The following is a 15,280-nucleotide window of genomic DNA, read 5'->3' on the forward strand; positions in this document are numbered from 1 at the left end:
TTGCTTGATAGTGCAGCACTAAGTGGGTGGTAAACTCCATCTAAAACTAAATATAACCATGAGACCGATAGTAAACAAGTACCGTGAGGGAAAGTTGAAAAGAACTCTGAATAGAGAGTTAAACAGTACGTGAAACTGCTTAGAGGTTAAGCCCGATGAACCTGAATATCCGTTATGGAAAATTCATCATTAAAATTGTAATATTTAAACAATATTATGATAATAGTGTGCATTTTTTCCATATAAGGACATTGTAATCTATTAGCATACAAAATTTATCATAAAATATAACTTATAGTTTATTCAAATTAATTTGCTTGCATTTTAACACAGAATAAATGTTATTAATTTGATAAAGTGCTGATAGATTTATATGAATACAGTGCGTTAATTTTTCGGAATTATATAATGGCATAATTATCATTGATTTTTGTGTTTATTATATGCACTTGTATGATTAACAATGCGAAAGATTCAGGATACCTTCGGGACCCGTCTTGAAACACGGACCAAGGAGTCTAACATATGTGCAAGTTATTGGGATATAAACCTAATAGCGTAATTAACTTGACTAATAATGGGATTAGTTTTTTAACTATTTATAGCTAATTAACACAATCCCGGGGCGTTCTATATAGTTATGTATAATGATATTTATATTATTTATGCCTCTAACTGGAACGTACCTTGAGCATATATGCTGTGACCCGAAAGATGGTGAACTATACTTGATCAGGTTGAAGTCAGGGGAAACCCTGATGGAAGACCGAAACAGTTCTGACGTGCAAATCGATTGTCAGAATTGAGTATAGGGGCGAAAGACCAATCGAACCATCTAGTAGCTGGTTCCTTCCGAAGTTTCCCTCAGGATAGCTGGTGCATTTTAATGTTATATAAAATAATCTTATCTGGTAAAGCGAATGATTAGAGGCCTTAGGGTCGAAACGATCTTAACCTATTCTCAAACTTTAAATGGGTAAGAACCTTAACTTTCTTGATATGAAGTTCAAGGTTATGATATAATGTGCCCAGTGGGCCACTTTTGGTAAGCAGAACTGGCGCTGTGGGATGAACCAAACGTAATGTTACGGTGCCCAAATTAACAACTCATGCAGATACCATGAAAGGCGTTGGTTGCTTAAAACAGCAGGACGGTGATCATGGAAGTCGAAATCCGCTAAGGAGTGTGTAACAACTCACCTGCCGAAGCAACTAGCCCTTAAAATGGATGGCGCTTAAGTTGTATACCTATACATTACCGCTAAAGTAGATGATTTATATTACTTGTGATATAAATTTTGAAACTTTAGTGAGTAGGAAGGTACAATGGTATGCGTAGAAGTGTTTGGCGTAAGCCTGCATGGAGCTGCCATTGGTACAGATCTTGGTGGTAGTAGCAAATAATCGAATGAGACCTTGGAGGACTGAAGTGGAGAAGGGTTTCGTGTGAACAGTGGTTGATCACGAGTTAGTCGGTCCTAAGTTCAAGGCGAAAGCCGAAAATTTTCAAGTAAAACACAAATGCCATACAAATATAATTATATTATATAAATCAAGCTAATTAATATACTTGAATAATTTTGAACGAAAGGGAATACGGTTCCAATTCCGTAACCTGTTGAGTATCCGTTTGTTATTAAATATGGGCCTCGTGCTCATCCTGGCAACAGGAACGACCATAAAGAAGCCGTCGAGAGATATCGGAAGAGTTTTCTTTTCTGTTTTATAGCCGTACTACCATGGAAGTCTTTCGCAGAGAGATATGGTAGATGGGCTAGAAGAGCATGACATATACTGTTGTGTCGATATTTTCTCCTCGGACCTTGAAAATTTATGGTGGGGACACGCAAACTTCTCAACAGGCCGTACCAATATCCGCAGCTGGTCTCCAAGGTGAAGAGTCTCTAGTCGATAGAATAATGTAGGTAAGGGAAGTCGGCAAATTAGATCCGTAACTTCGGGATAAGGATTGGCTCTGAAGATTGAGATAGTCGGGCTTGATTGGGAAACAATAACATGGTTTATGTGCTCGTTCTGGGTAAATAGAGTGTCTGGCATTTATGTTGGTCACTTGTTCCCCGGATAGTTTAGTTACGTAGCCAATTGTGGAACTTTCTTGCTAAAATTTTTAAGAATACTAATTGGGTTAAACCAATTAGTTCTTATTAATTATAACGATTATCAATTAACAATCAATTCAGAACTGGCACGGACTTGGGGAATCCGACTGTCTAATTAAAACAAAGCATTGTGATGGCCCTAGCGGGTGTTGACACAATGTGATTTCTGCCCAGTGCTCTGAATGTCAAAGTGAAGAAATTCAAGTAAGCGCGGGTCAACGGCGGGAGTAACTATGACTCTCTTAAGGTAGCCAAATGCCTCGTCATCTAATTAGTGACGCGCATGAATGGATTAACGAGATTCCTACTGTCCCTATCTACTATCTAGCGAAACCACAGCCAAGGGAACGGGCTTGGAATAATTAGCGGGGAAAGAAGACCCTTTTGAGCTTGACTCTAATCTGGCAGTGTAAGGAGACATAAGAGGTGTAGAATAAGTGGGAGATATTAGACTTCGGTTTGGTATCGCCAATGAAATACCACTACTCTTATTGTTTCCTTACTTACTTGATTAAATGGAACGTGTATCATTTCCTAGCCATTATACGGATATATTTATTATATCTTATGGTATTGGGTTTTGATGCAAGCTTCTTGATCAAAGTATCACGAGTTTGTTATATAATCGCAAACAAATTCTTTAATAAAACGGTGCATTTATGTATTTTTGATTTGAAAATTTGGTATAACTCCAATTACTCAGGTATGATCCAATTCAAGGACATTGCCAGGTAGGGAGTTTGACTGGGGCGGTACATCTCTCAAATAATAACGGAGGTGTCCCAAGGCCAGCTCAGTGCGGACAGAAACCACACATAGAGCAAAAGGGCAAATGCTGACTTGATCTCGGTGTTCAGTACACACAGGGACAGCAAAAGCTCGGCCTATCGATCCTTTTGGTTTAAAGAGTTTTTAACAAGAGGTGTCAGAAAAGTTACCATAGGGATAACTGGCTTGTGGCGGCCAAGCGTTCATAGCGACGTCGCTTTTTGATCCTTCGATGTCGGCTCTTCCTATCATTGTGAAGCAAAATTCACCAAGCGTTGGATTGTTCACCCATGCAAGGGAACGTGAGCTGGGTTTAGACCGTCGTGAGACAGGTTAGTTTTACCCTACTAATGACAAAACGTTGTTGCGACAGCATTCCTGCGTAGTACGAGAGGAACCGCAGGTACGGACCAATGGCACAATACTTGTTCGAGCGAACAGTGGTATGACGCTACGTCCGTTGGATTATGCCTGAACGCCTCTAAGGTCGTATCCGTGCTGGACTGCAATGATAAATAAGGGGCAATTTGCATTGTATGGCTTCTAAACCATTTAAAGTTTATAATTTACTTTATAAACGACAATGGATGTGATGCCAATGTAATTTGTAACATAGTAAATTGGGAGGATCTTTGATCACCTGATGCCGCGCTAGTTACATATAAAAGCATTATTTAATACAATGACAAAGCCTAGAATCAATTGTAAACGACTTTTGTAACAGGCAAGGTGTTGTAAGTGGTTGAGCAGCTGCCATACTGCGATCCACTGAAGCTTATCCTTTGCTTGATGATTCGATAATAAAGATGTTGCAAGCGGGCATAATCATTATGCTTGCTTGCAGCATCGCACGCCACTTTGTTTGTGGTGTGTAAGGTAGGGAAGAAGAAATATAAAAGACCTAAATTGGAAACATCAATATATAAGTAAATATTGAACAAACAAAATGTATCGTCATCTTATTAGTGACGCGATGATAAAGTGGCAAACATATTCCATGTATAAATATTCCTATGGTATTAAAATTCAAGTAAAGAGGACATATATAAAAGTTTGTATATATGGTTCATTCAATGGTAGCAGCGGTTGGTTGGTTGGTGTCTGCTCCTCTTATTGTTCAAAACTTATGTTATGGTAGCAAGTCTATATCGTCATATTATTAGTGACGCGAAAAAGTAGTGGCAAAACATATTCCATGTATAAATAAATATTCCTATGGTATTGAAATTCAAGTAAAGAGGCCATTCAAGTAAAGAGGACTTATATAAATATAAGTATATATAATGGTAGCAGCGCGGTTGGTTGGTTGGTGTGTCTGCTCCTCTTATTGTTCAAAACTTATGTTATGGTAGCAAGACTGTATCGTCATATTATTAGTGACGCGAAAAAGTAGTGGCAAAACATATTCCATGTATAAATATTCCTATGGTATTGAAATTCAACTAAAGAGGACATATAAAATTACTATCAATGGTAGCAGTGGTTGGTTGGTTGGTGGTTGGTTGGCGGCTGCTCCTATTATTGTTCAAGACTTATGTTATGGTAGCAAGTCTGTATCGTCATATTAATTATTAGTGACGCGAAAAAGTAGTGGAAATCATATTCCATGTATAAATAGATTCCTATGGTAATGAAATTTTCAAGTAAAGAGAGGACCATTCAAGTAAGAGGACATATAAAAAGTAAGTATATGTTCCTCCAATGGTAGCAGTGGTTGGTTGGTTGGCGGCTGATCCTCTTATTGTTCAAAACTTATTTTATCAATATGAGTTTGGCAATACAATAAAGAAGACCAATCTAATCCATATAAAACTAAATGTATTATATGGATATGCTTAGGAAACCCATATATTCATAAAAAAAATTATGTATAGAAAATTATACATATATCTTTTATATAAATGAATCGTATGGATATCGCCTTATGGTAGGTATAATAACTTTTTAAGGCATAATAATGTATAATATAGAAAATATACATTGAAATATAAATGCATTTTTATAGATATGGCGGCATATAAGTGCCATATACACAAGAATAAATAATAGAATTTACCAATATATAATTAAAATGAGATATATAAACCTAGTGAGGGGCTGCACTAGTATATGAATCGTATGGATATGGCTTATAGGTATAATACCTATAAGGCATAATAATGTATAATATAATAAATATAAATTAAGATATGAATGAATTATATAAATATGGCATAGAAATGCCATATACATACATAAGAATAAATGGTAGAATTTACCCATATATCACTGAAACACGATATATAAACCTAATGATAGCTGGCACTAGTACTGTAAACATGCACGCAATAGTGCGTGGGGTAAAAAACTACTATAGGGAGGTGGTCGTTGGCGGGCCCCTCCTCGTATTGGTCAAAACTTATGTTATGCATATGAATTTGTCAATACTATATAGAACGCCAAGCATATCCATATAAACTATGGATATGCATAGAAATCCATACAAAAGTAAAAAAAAATTATGTATAGAAAAATATACATATATTTATATAAGTGAATCGTATGGATATGGCTTATAGGTATAATACCTATAAGGCATAATAATGTATAACAAGTAAATATACATTGAAATGTGAATGCATTGTATGGATATGGCATATAAATGCCATATATATAGAAATAAATTGTATATCAATGATATAACAATTATAAACCTAGTGAGGGGCGGCACTAGTGAATGAATCGTATGGATATGGCTTATAGGTATAATACCTATAAGGCATAATAATGTATAATATAATAAATATACATTAAGATATGAATGGATTGTATAAATATGGCATAGAAATGCCATATACATAAGAATAAATGGTAGAATTTACCCATATATCACTGAAACACGATATATAAACCTAGTGATAGCTGGCACTAGTACTGTAAACAGGCACGCAATAGTGCGTGGGGTAAAAAACTACTATAGGGAGGTGGTCGTTGGCGGGCCCCTCCTCGTATTGGTCAAAACTTATGTTATGCATATGAATTTGTCAATACTATATAGAACGCCAAGCATATCCATATAAACTATGGATATGCATAGAAATCCATACAAAAGTAAAAAAAAATTATGTATAGAAAAATATACATATATTTATATAAGTGAATCGTATGGATATGGCTTATAGGTATAATACCTATAAGGCATAATAATGTATAACAAGTAAATATACATTGAAATGTGAATGCATTGTATGGATATGGCATATAAATGCCATATATATAGAAATAAATTGTATATCAATGATATAACAATTATAAACCTAGTGAGGGGCGGCACTAGTGAATGAATCGTATGGATATGGCTTATAGGTATAATACCTATAAGGCATAATAATGTATAATATAATAAATATACATTAAGATATGAATGGATTGTATAAATATGGCATAGAAATGCCATATACATAAGAATAAATGGTAGAATTTACCCATATATCACTGAAACACGATATATAAACCTAGTGATAGCTGGCACTAGTACTGTAAACAGGCACGCAATAGTGCGTGGGGTAAAAAACTACTATAGGGAGGTGGTCGTTGGCGGGCCCCTCCTCGTATTGGTCAAAACTTATGTTATGCATATGAATTTGTCAATACTATATAGAACGCCAAGCATATCCATATAAACTATGGATATGCATAGAAAACCATACAAAAGTAAAAAAAAATTATGTATAGAAAAATATACATATATTTATATAAGTGAATCGTATGGATATGGCTTATAGGTATAATACCTATAAGGCATAATAATGTATAACAAGTAAATATACATTGAAATGTGAATGCATTGTATGGATATGGCATATAAATGCCATATATATAGAAATAAATTGTATATCAATGATATAACAATTATAAACCTAGTGAGGGGCGGCACTAGTGAATGAATCGTATGGATATGGCTTATAGGTATAATACCTATAAGGCATAATAATGTATAATATAATAAATATACATTAAGATATGAATGGATTGTATAAATATGGCATAGAAATGCCATATACATAAGAATAAATGGTAGAATTTACCCATATATCACTGAAACACGATATATAAACCTAGTGATAGCTGGCACTAGTACTGTAAACAGGCACGCAATAGTGCGTGGGGTAAAAAACTACTATAGGGAGGTGGTCGTTGGCGGGCCCCTCCTCGTATTGGTCAAAACTTATGTTATGCATATGAATTTGTCAATACTATATAGAACGCCAAGCATATCCATATAAACTATGGATATGCATAGAAAACCATACAAAAGTAAAAAAAAATTATGTATAGAAAAATATACATATATTTATATAAGTGAATCGTATGGATATGGCTTATAGGTATAATACCTATAAGGCATAATAATGTATAACAAGTAAATATACATTGAAATGTGAATGCATTGTATGGATATGGCATATAAATGCCATATATATAGAAATAAATTGTATATCAATGATATAACAATTATAAACCTAGTGAGGGGCGGCACTAGTGAATGAATCGTATGGATATGGCTTATAGGTATAATACCTATAAGGCATAATAATGTATAATATAATAAATATACATTAAGATATGAATGGATTGTATAAATATGGCATAGAAATGCCATATACATAAGAATAAATGGTAGAATTTACCCATATATCACTGAAACACGATATATAAACCTAGTGATAGCTGGCACTAGTACTGTAAACAGGCACGCAATAGTGCGTGGGGTAAAAAACTACTATAGGGAGGTGGTCGTTGGCGGGCCCCTCCTCGTATTGGTCAAAACTTATGTTATGCATATGAATTTGTCAATACTATATAGAACGCCAAGCATATCCATATAAACTATGGATATGCATAGAAATCCATACAAAAGTAAAAAAAAATTATGTATAGAAAAATATACATATATTTATATAAGTGAATCGTATGGATATGGCTTATAGGTATAATACCTATAAGGCATAATAATGTATAACAAGTAAATATACATTGAAATGTGAATGCATTGTATGGATATGGCATATAAATGCCATATATATAGAAATAAATTGTATATCAATGATATAACAATTATAAACCTAGTGAGGGGCGGCACTAGTGAATGAATCGTATGGATATGGCTTATAGGTATAATACCTATAAGGCATAATAATGTATAATATAATAAATATACATTAAGATATGAATGGATTGTATAAATATGGCATAGAAATGCCATATACATAAGAATAAATGGTAGAATTTACCCATATATCACTGAAACACGATATATAAACCTAGTGATAGCTGGCACTAGTACTGTAAACAGGCACGCAATAGTGCGTGGGGTAAAAAACTACTATAGGGAGGTGGTCGTTGGCGGGCCCCTCCTCGTATTGGTCAAAACTTATGTTATGCATATGAATTTGTCAATACTATATAGAACGCCAAGCATATCCATATAAACTATGGATATGCATAGAAAACCATACAAAAGTAAAAAAAAATTATGTATAGAAAAATATACATATATTTATATAAGTGAATCGTATGGATATGGCTTATAGGTATAATACCTATAAGGCATAATAATGTATAACAAGTAAATATACATTGAAATGTGAATGCATTGTATGGATATGGCATATAAATGCCATATATATAGAAATAAATTGTATATCAATGATATAACAATTATAAACCTAGTGAGGGGCGGCACTAGTGAATGAATCGTATGGATATGGCTTATAGGTATAATACCTATAAGGCATAATAATGTATAATATAATAAATATACATTAAGATATGAATGGATTGTATAAATATGGCATAGAAATGCCATATACATAAGAATAAATGGTAGAATTTACCCATATATCACTGAAACACGATATATAAACCTAGTGATAGCTGGCACTAGTACTGTAAACAGGCACGCAATAGTGCGTGGGGTAAAAAACTACTATAGGGAGGTGGTCGTTGGCGGGCCCCTCCTCGTATTGGTCAAAACTTATGTTATGCATATGAATTTGTCAATACTATATAGAACGCCAAGCATATCCATATAAACTATGGATATGCATAGAAAACCATACAAAAGTAAAAAAAAATTATGTATAGAAAAATATACATATATTTATATAAGTGAATCGTATGGATATGGCTTATAGGTATAATACCTATAAGGCATAATAATGTATAACAAGTAAATATACATTGAAATGTGAATGCATTGTATGGATATGGCATATAAATGCCATATATATAGAAATAAATTGTATATCAATGATATAACAATTATAAACCTAGTGAGGGGCGGCACTAGTGAATGAATCGTATGGATATGGCTTATAGGTATAATACCTATAAGGCATAATAATGTATAATATAATAAATATACATTAAGATATGAATGGATTGTATAAATATGGCATAGAAATGCCATATACATAAGAATAAATGGTAGAATTTACCCATATATCACTGAAACACGATATATAAACCTAGTGATAGCTGGCACTAGTACTGTAAACAGGCACGCAATAGTGCGTGGGGTAAAAAACTACTATAGGGAGGTGGTCGTTGGCGGGCCCCTCCTCGTATTGGTCAAAACTTATGTTATGCATATGAATTTGTCAATACTATATAGAACGCCAAGCATATCCATATAAACTATGGATATGCATAGAAATCCATACAAAAGTAAAAAAAAATTATGTATAGAAAAAAATATACATATATTTATATAAGTGAATCGTATGGATATGGCTTATAGGTATAATACCTATAAGGCATAATAATGTATAACAAGTAAATATACATTGAAATGTGAATGCATTGTATGGATATGGCATATAAATGCCATATATATAGAAATAAATTGTATATCAATGATATAACAATTATAAACCTAGTGAGGGGCGGCACTAGTGAATGAATCGTATGGATATGGCTTATAGGTATAATACCTATAAGGCATAATAATGTATAATATAATAAATATACATTAAGATATGAATGGATTGTATAAATATGGCATAGAAATGCCATATACATAAGAATAAATGGTAGAATTTACCCATATATCACTGAAACACGATATATAAACCTAGTGATAGCTGGCACTAGTACTGTAAACAGGCACGCAATAGTGCGTGGGGTAAAAAACTACTATAGGGAGGTGGTCGTTGGCGGGCCCCTCCTCGTATTGGTCAAAACTTATGTTATGCATATGAATTTGTCAATACTATATAGAACGCCAAGCATATCCATATAAACTATGGATATGCATAGAAATCCATACAAAAATAAAAAAAAATTATGTATAGAAAAATATACATATATTTATATAAGTGAATCGTATGGATATGGCTTATAGGTATAATACCTATAAGGCATAATAATGTATAACAAGTAAATATACATTGAAATGTGAATGCATTGTATGGATATGGCATATAAATGCCATATATATAGAAATAAATTGTATATCAATGATATAACAATTATAAACCTAGTGAGGGGCGGCACTAGTGAATGAATCGTATGGATATGGCTTATAGGTATAATACCTATAAGGCATAATAATGTATAATATAATAAATATACATTAAGATATGAATGGATTGTATAAATATGGCATAGAAATGCCATATACATAAGAATAAATGGTAGAATTTACCCATATATCACTGAAACATGATATATAAACCTAGTGATAGCTGGCACTAGTACTGTAAACAGGCACGCAGTAGTGCGTGGGGTAAAAAACTACTATAGGGAGGTGGTCGTTGGCGGGCCCCTCCTCGTATTGGTCAAAACTTATGTTATGCGTAAACATATGATTTTGTCAATACTATAAAGAAAACTTGTTTTGTACATACAAAACTAAATGAATTATATGGATATTGAAAAATAAATGGCATTATATCCATATAATGAAAATATACTTGTATTCTCTTATTATAAGAGAGAATACCGTATAGTTGGTTGGCAAAGACAATTGAAAATACCCGAATTGCAGATGATGGGTTCAAAAACTACTATAGGGTGGTGTAGCAAATAATATGAAGATGATATATCCATATAATGGATATACACTAGTATTCTCTTATTATAATAGAGAATACCATATAAATGGTTGGCAAAGACAATTGAAAATACCCGAATTGAAGTTGACGGGTTCAAAAACTATTATAGGGTGATGTAGCAAATAAAATAATGAAGATATATCCATATAATGGAATTATATGTGTATTCTCTTATTATATGAGAGAGTACCAAACGGTTGATTGGCAAAGACAATTGAAAATACCCGAATTAAAGATATTGGGTCCAAAAACTACTATAGGATGGTCAATGGGCCGGCCATCTACTATTGACGTGACAAAATACTGTCTGTCGGTAGAGAAGATATTAATCCGTCAAATTTGTTTCTTTATTCATTTATGAATATGAGACTTGGCTCCACGGTTAATATTTTAAGCCCAAAGATAATAATGTTGAAACAAAGGCCAAGGTTTCTATTATACATAGAATAACAAATTGTTTCCGAACTTTATCGTTAATCCAAATAAATAATTACAATTGAGGCAGGCTAATAATGATATATATTTTGTATTGATAATCTTGATATATATGTATATTGGTCTGCCATTATCACATACTGAGTTATGTGATAATTCCCTGCGGGGATAAATTAAAAGAGGTGTCCCTATATTAAAAGAAAATAATATATATATATATTATTTTTTCTAACGTACATATCATATATGCGCTCGGTTTTATATTATATATTACCAAAGAGTCTTATATGAATATATACAGATAAATTTTAAATTTATCATCAAAATACAAATGATTTAATTCAATATTTTATATTGGTTAAACAAAAATTGTACATGTGTGGATACAATAATGACGTATGTCGAACAAAAAAGATATTTTAGAATGAAATATGCAAATATAAAGAAAATTATTACGTATTACGAAAAAAAATATTGTGTTTTTAACATCAATAATTAAAAAACTTGTTATTATTAGTGGCGGAACAAGTATATATTGTGAAAACAACAAACGTATACGAATGCTATATAAAAATGGCCGTATTCGATAGAAAACAATCTATAAAATTTATATTGCTAATTTCTATTCAAAAATATGAATGAAATATGAATAAAAACATTATTCTGGTTGATCCTGCCAGTAGTTATATGCTTGTCTCAAAGATTAAGCCATGCATGTCTAAGTACACACGAATTAAAAGTGAAACCGCAAAAGGCTCATTATATCAGTTATGGTTCCTTAGATCGTTAACAGTTACTTGGATAACTGTGGTAATTCTAGAGCTAATACATGCAATTAAAACATGAACCTTATGGGACATGTGCTTTTATTAGGCTAAAACCAAGCGATCGCAAGATCGTTATATTGGTTGAACTCTAGATAACATGCAGATCGTATGGTCTTGTACCGACGACAGATCTTTCAAATGTCTGCCCTATCAACTTTTGATGGTAGTATCTAGGACTACCATGGTTGCAACGGGTAACGGGGAATCAGGGTTCGATTCCGGAGAGGGAGCCTGAGAAACGGCTACCACATCTAAGGAAGGCAGCAGGCGCGTAAATTACCCACTCCCAGCTCGGGGAGGTAGTGACGAAAAATAACAATACAGGACTCATATCCGAGGCCCTGTAATTGGAATGAGTACACTTTAAATCCTTTAACAAGGACCAATTGGAGGGCAAGTCTGGTGCCAGCAGCCGCGGTAATTCCAGCTCCAATAGCGTATATTAAAGTTGTTGCGGTTAAAACGTTCGTAGTTGAACTTGTGCTTCATACGGGTAGTACAACTTACAATTGTGGTTAGTACTATACCTTTATGTATGTAAGCGTATTACCGGTGGAGTTCTTACATGTGCTTAGATACTTGTATTTTTTCATATGTTCCTCCTATTTAAAAACCTGCATTAGTGCTCTTAAACGAGTGTTATTGTGGGCCGGTACAATTACTTTGAACAAATTAGAGTGCTTAAAGCAGGCTTCAAATGCCTGAATATTCTGTGCATGGGATAATGAAATAAGACCTCTGTTCTGCTTTCATTGGTTTTCAGATCAAGAGGTAATGATTAATAGAAGCAGTTTGGGGGCATTAGTATTACGACGCGAGAGGTGAAATTCTTGGACCGTCGTAAGACTAACTTAAGCGAAAGCATTTGCCAAAGATGTTTTCATTAATCAAGAACGAAAGTTAGAGGTTCGAAGGCGATCAGATACCGCCCTAGTTCTAACCATAAACGATGCCAGCTAGCAATTGGGTGTAGCTACTTTTATGGCTCTCTCAGTCGCTTCCCGGGAAACCAAAGCTTTTGGGCTCCGGGGGAAGTATGGTTGCAAAGCTGAAACTTAAAGGAATTGACGGAAGGGCACCACCAGGAGTGGAGCCTGCGGCTTAATTTGACTCAACACGGGAAAACTTACCAGGTCCGAACATAAGTGTGTAAGACAGATTGATAGCTCTTTCTCGAATCTATGGGTGGTGGTGCATGGCCGTTCTTAGTTCGTGGAGTGATTTGTCTGGTTAATTCCGATAACGAACGAGACTCAAATATATTAAATAGATATCTTCAGGATTATGGTGTTGAAGCTTATATAGCCTTCATTCATGGTGGCAGTAAAATGTTTATTGTGTTTGAATGTGTTTATATAAGTGGAGCCGTACCTGTTGGTTTGTCCCATTATAAGGACACTAGCTTCTTAAATGGACAAATTGCGTCTAGCAATAATGAGATTGAGCAATAACAGGTCTGTGATGCCCTTAGATGTCCTGGGCTGCACGCGCGCTACAATGAAAGTATCAACGTGTATTTCCTAGACCGAGAGGTCCGGGTAAACCGCTGAACCACTTTCATGCTTGGGATTGTGAACTGAAACTGTTCACATGAACTTGGAATTCCCAGTAAGTGTGAGTCATTAACTCGCATTGATTACGTCCCTGCCCTTTGTACACACCGCCCGTCGCTACTACCGATTGAATTATTTAGTGAGGTCTCCGGACGTGATCACTGTGACGCCTTGTGTGTTACGGTTGTTTCGCAAAAGTTGACCGAACTTGATTATTTAGAGGAAGTAAAAGTCGTAACAAGGTTTCCGTAGGTGAACCTGCGGAAGGATCATTATTGTTTAATATCCTTACCGTTAATAAAAAAATTTGTTTTTATTATAATAATATAATATATTATAGTAATACAAATAAAATATAAATTGCCAAAAATATGATCTTTTATAGATCAAATATAAAATTTCGAACAAGCAAATCGAAATAATAATTGTAATAATAAATATATTATTGCATTAAATAAGAGATAAATAAATAAGCAAAAGCAAACAAATAACAAATTCGAACAAGCAAATCGAAATTATTAAATTTATTTAATATTATTATTATATTGTATATTAAATGCAATTAATTAATAAAACACTGTGTGTATATGGACCATAATATACACGCGTTGCGATATGTATTGTTCATCTCAGTTATGCGCATACATTGGATAATGCAACAACCTAAAATGTACAATGTTGTACCTGATTATTACAGGTTAATGTTTTATATAAATTTCAATATATATCGCTAAAAAAAAGTATTAATACCGTAAATGCCATTTAAAAAATACTTGATATATTATTGGTTATATGAAACTAAGACATTTCGCAGCATTCGTTTTAGGTATAAAAATCAATTTATTGAAGGAATTGATATATGCCAGTAAAATGGTGTATTTTTAATTTCTTTCAATAAAAACATATATGACAAAATTACCAAACCAATATATAAAACTCTAAGCGGTGGATCACTCGGCTCATGGGTCGATGAAGAACGCAGCAAACTGTGCGTCATCGTGTGAACTGCAGGACACATGAACATCGACATTTTGAACGCATATCGCAGTCCATGCTGTTATGTACTTTAATTAATTTTATAGTGCTGCTTGGACTACATATGGTTGAGGGTTGTAAGACTATGCTAATTAAGTTGTTTATATAAATTTTATAATGAAATTTTATAAGCATATGGTATATTATTGGATAATAATAATTTAATTATTATATTATTCATAATATTAACAAATATATGAAAAACATTATCTCACATTAGTAAATAATTTGAATGTGAAAAACGAAGAGAAATATTTTCTTTTTCAATCAAATAATACTGAGAAATGTCTAGCATAAAAAATTTATCTAGAATTGTCTCTTATTAAAGATTAGTAAATAGAAAGCCGTTGACAATATTATTATTCTTCGTTGATTCGTTAGACCAAACAAATGCCATACAAATATATAAAATATATAACGAATTTAATAAAATGTTTTATCATTAT

General features: G+C 33.4%; 3 non-coding genes across 3 annotated transcripts in view; all 3 read left to right on the forward strand.

The window, feature by feature from the left end:
* Positions 1 to 3,686, forward strand: part of LOC119562695 — a 3,971-nt gene extending 285 nt beyond the window's left edge. The window contains exon 1 of the ribosomal RNA XR_005221963.1: positions 1 to 3,686. This exon is cut by the window's left edge and continues 285 nt beyond it. This is a non-coding gene — a ribosomal RNA (large subunit ribosomal RNA).
* Positions 3,687 to 12,079: 8,393 nt separating this feature from the next.
* Positions 12,080 to 14,074, forward strand: LOC119562675. Its single transcript, XR_005221943.1, has one exon. It is a non-coding gene; the product is annotated as a small subunit ribosomal RNA (ribosomal RNA).
* Positions 14,075 to 14,733: 659 nt separating this feature from the next.
* LOC119562668 lies at positions 14,734 to 14,912 on the forward strand. Its single transcript, XR_005221937.1, has one exon. It is a non-coding gene; the product is annotated as a 5.8S ribosomal RNA (ribosomal RNA).
* Positions 14,913 to 15,280: the final 368 nt, after the last annotated feature.

This window comes from Drosophila subpulchrella, unplaced genomic scaffold, assembly GCF_014743375.2.
Source record: "Drosophila subpulchrella strain 33 F10 #4 breed RU33 unplaced genomic scaffold, RU_Dsub_v1.1 Primary Assembly Seq82, whole genome shotgun sequence".
Lineage (NCBI taxonomy): Eukaryota > Metazoa > Arthropoda > Insecta > Diptera > Drosophilidae > Drosophila > Drosophila subpulchrella.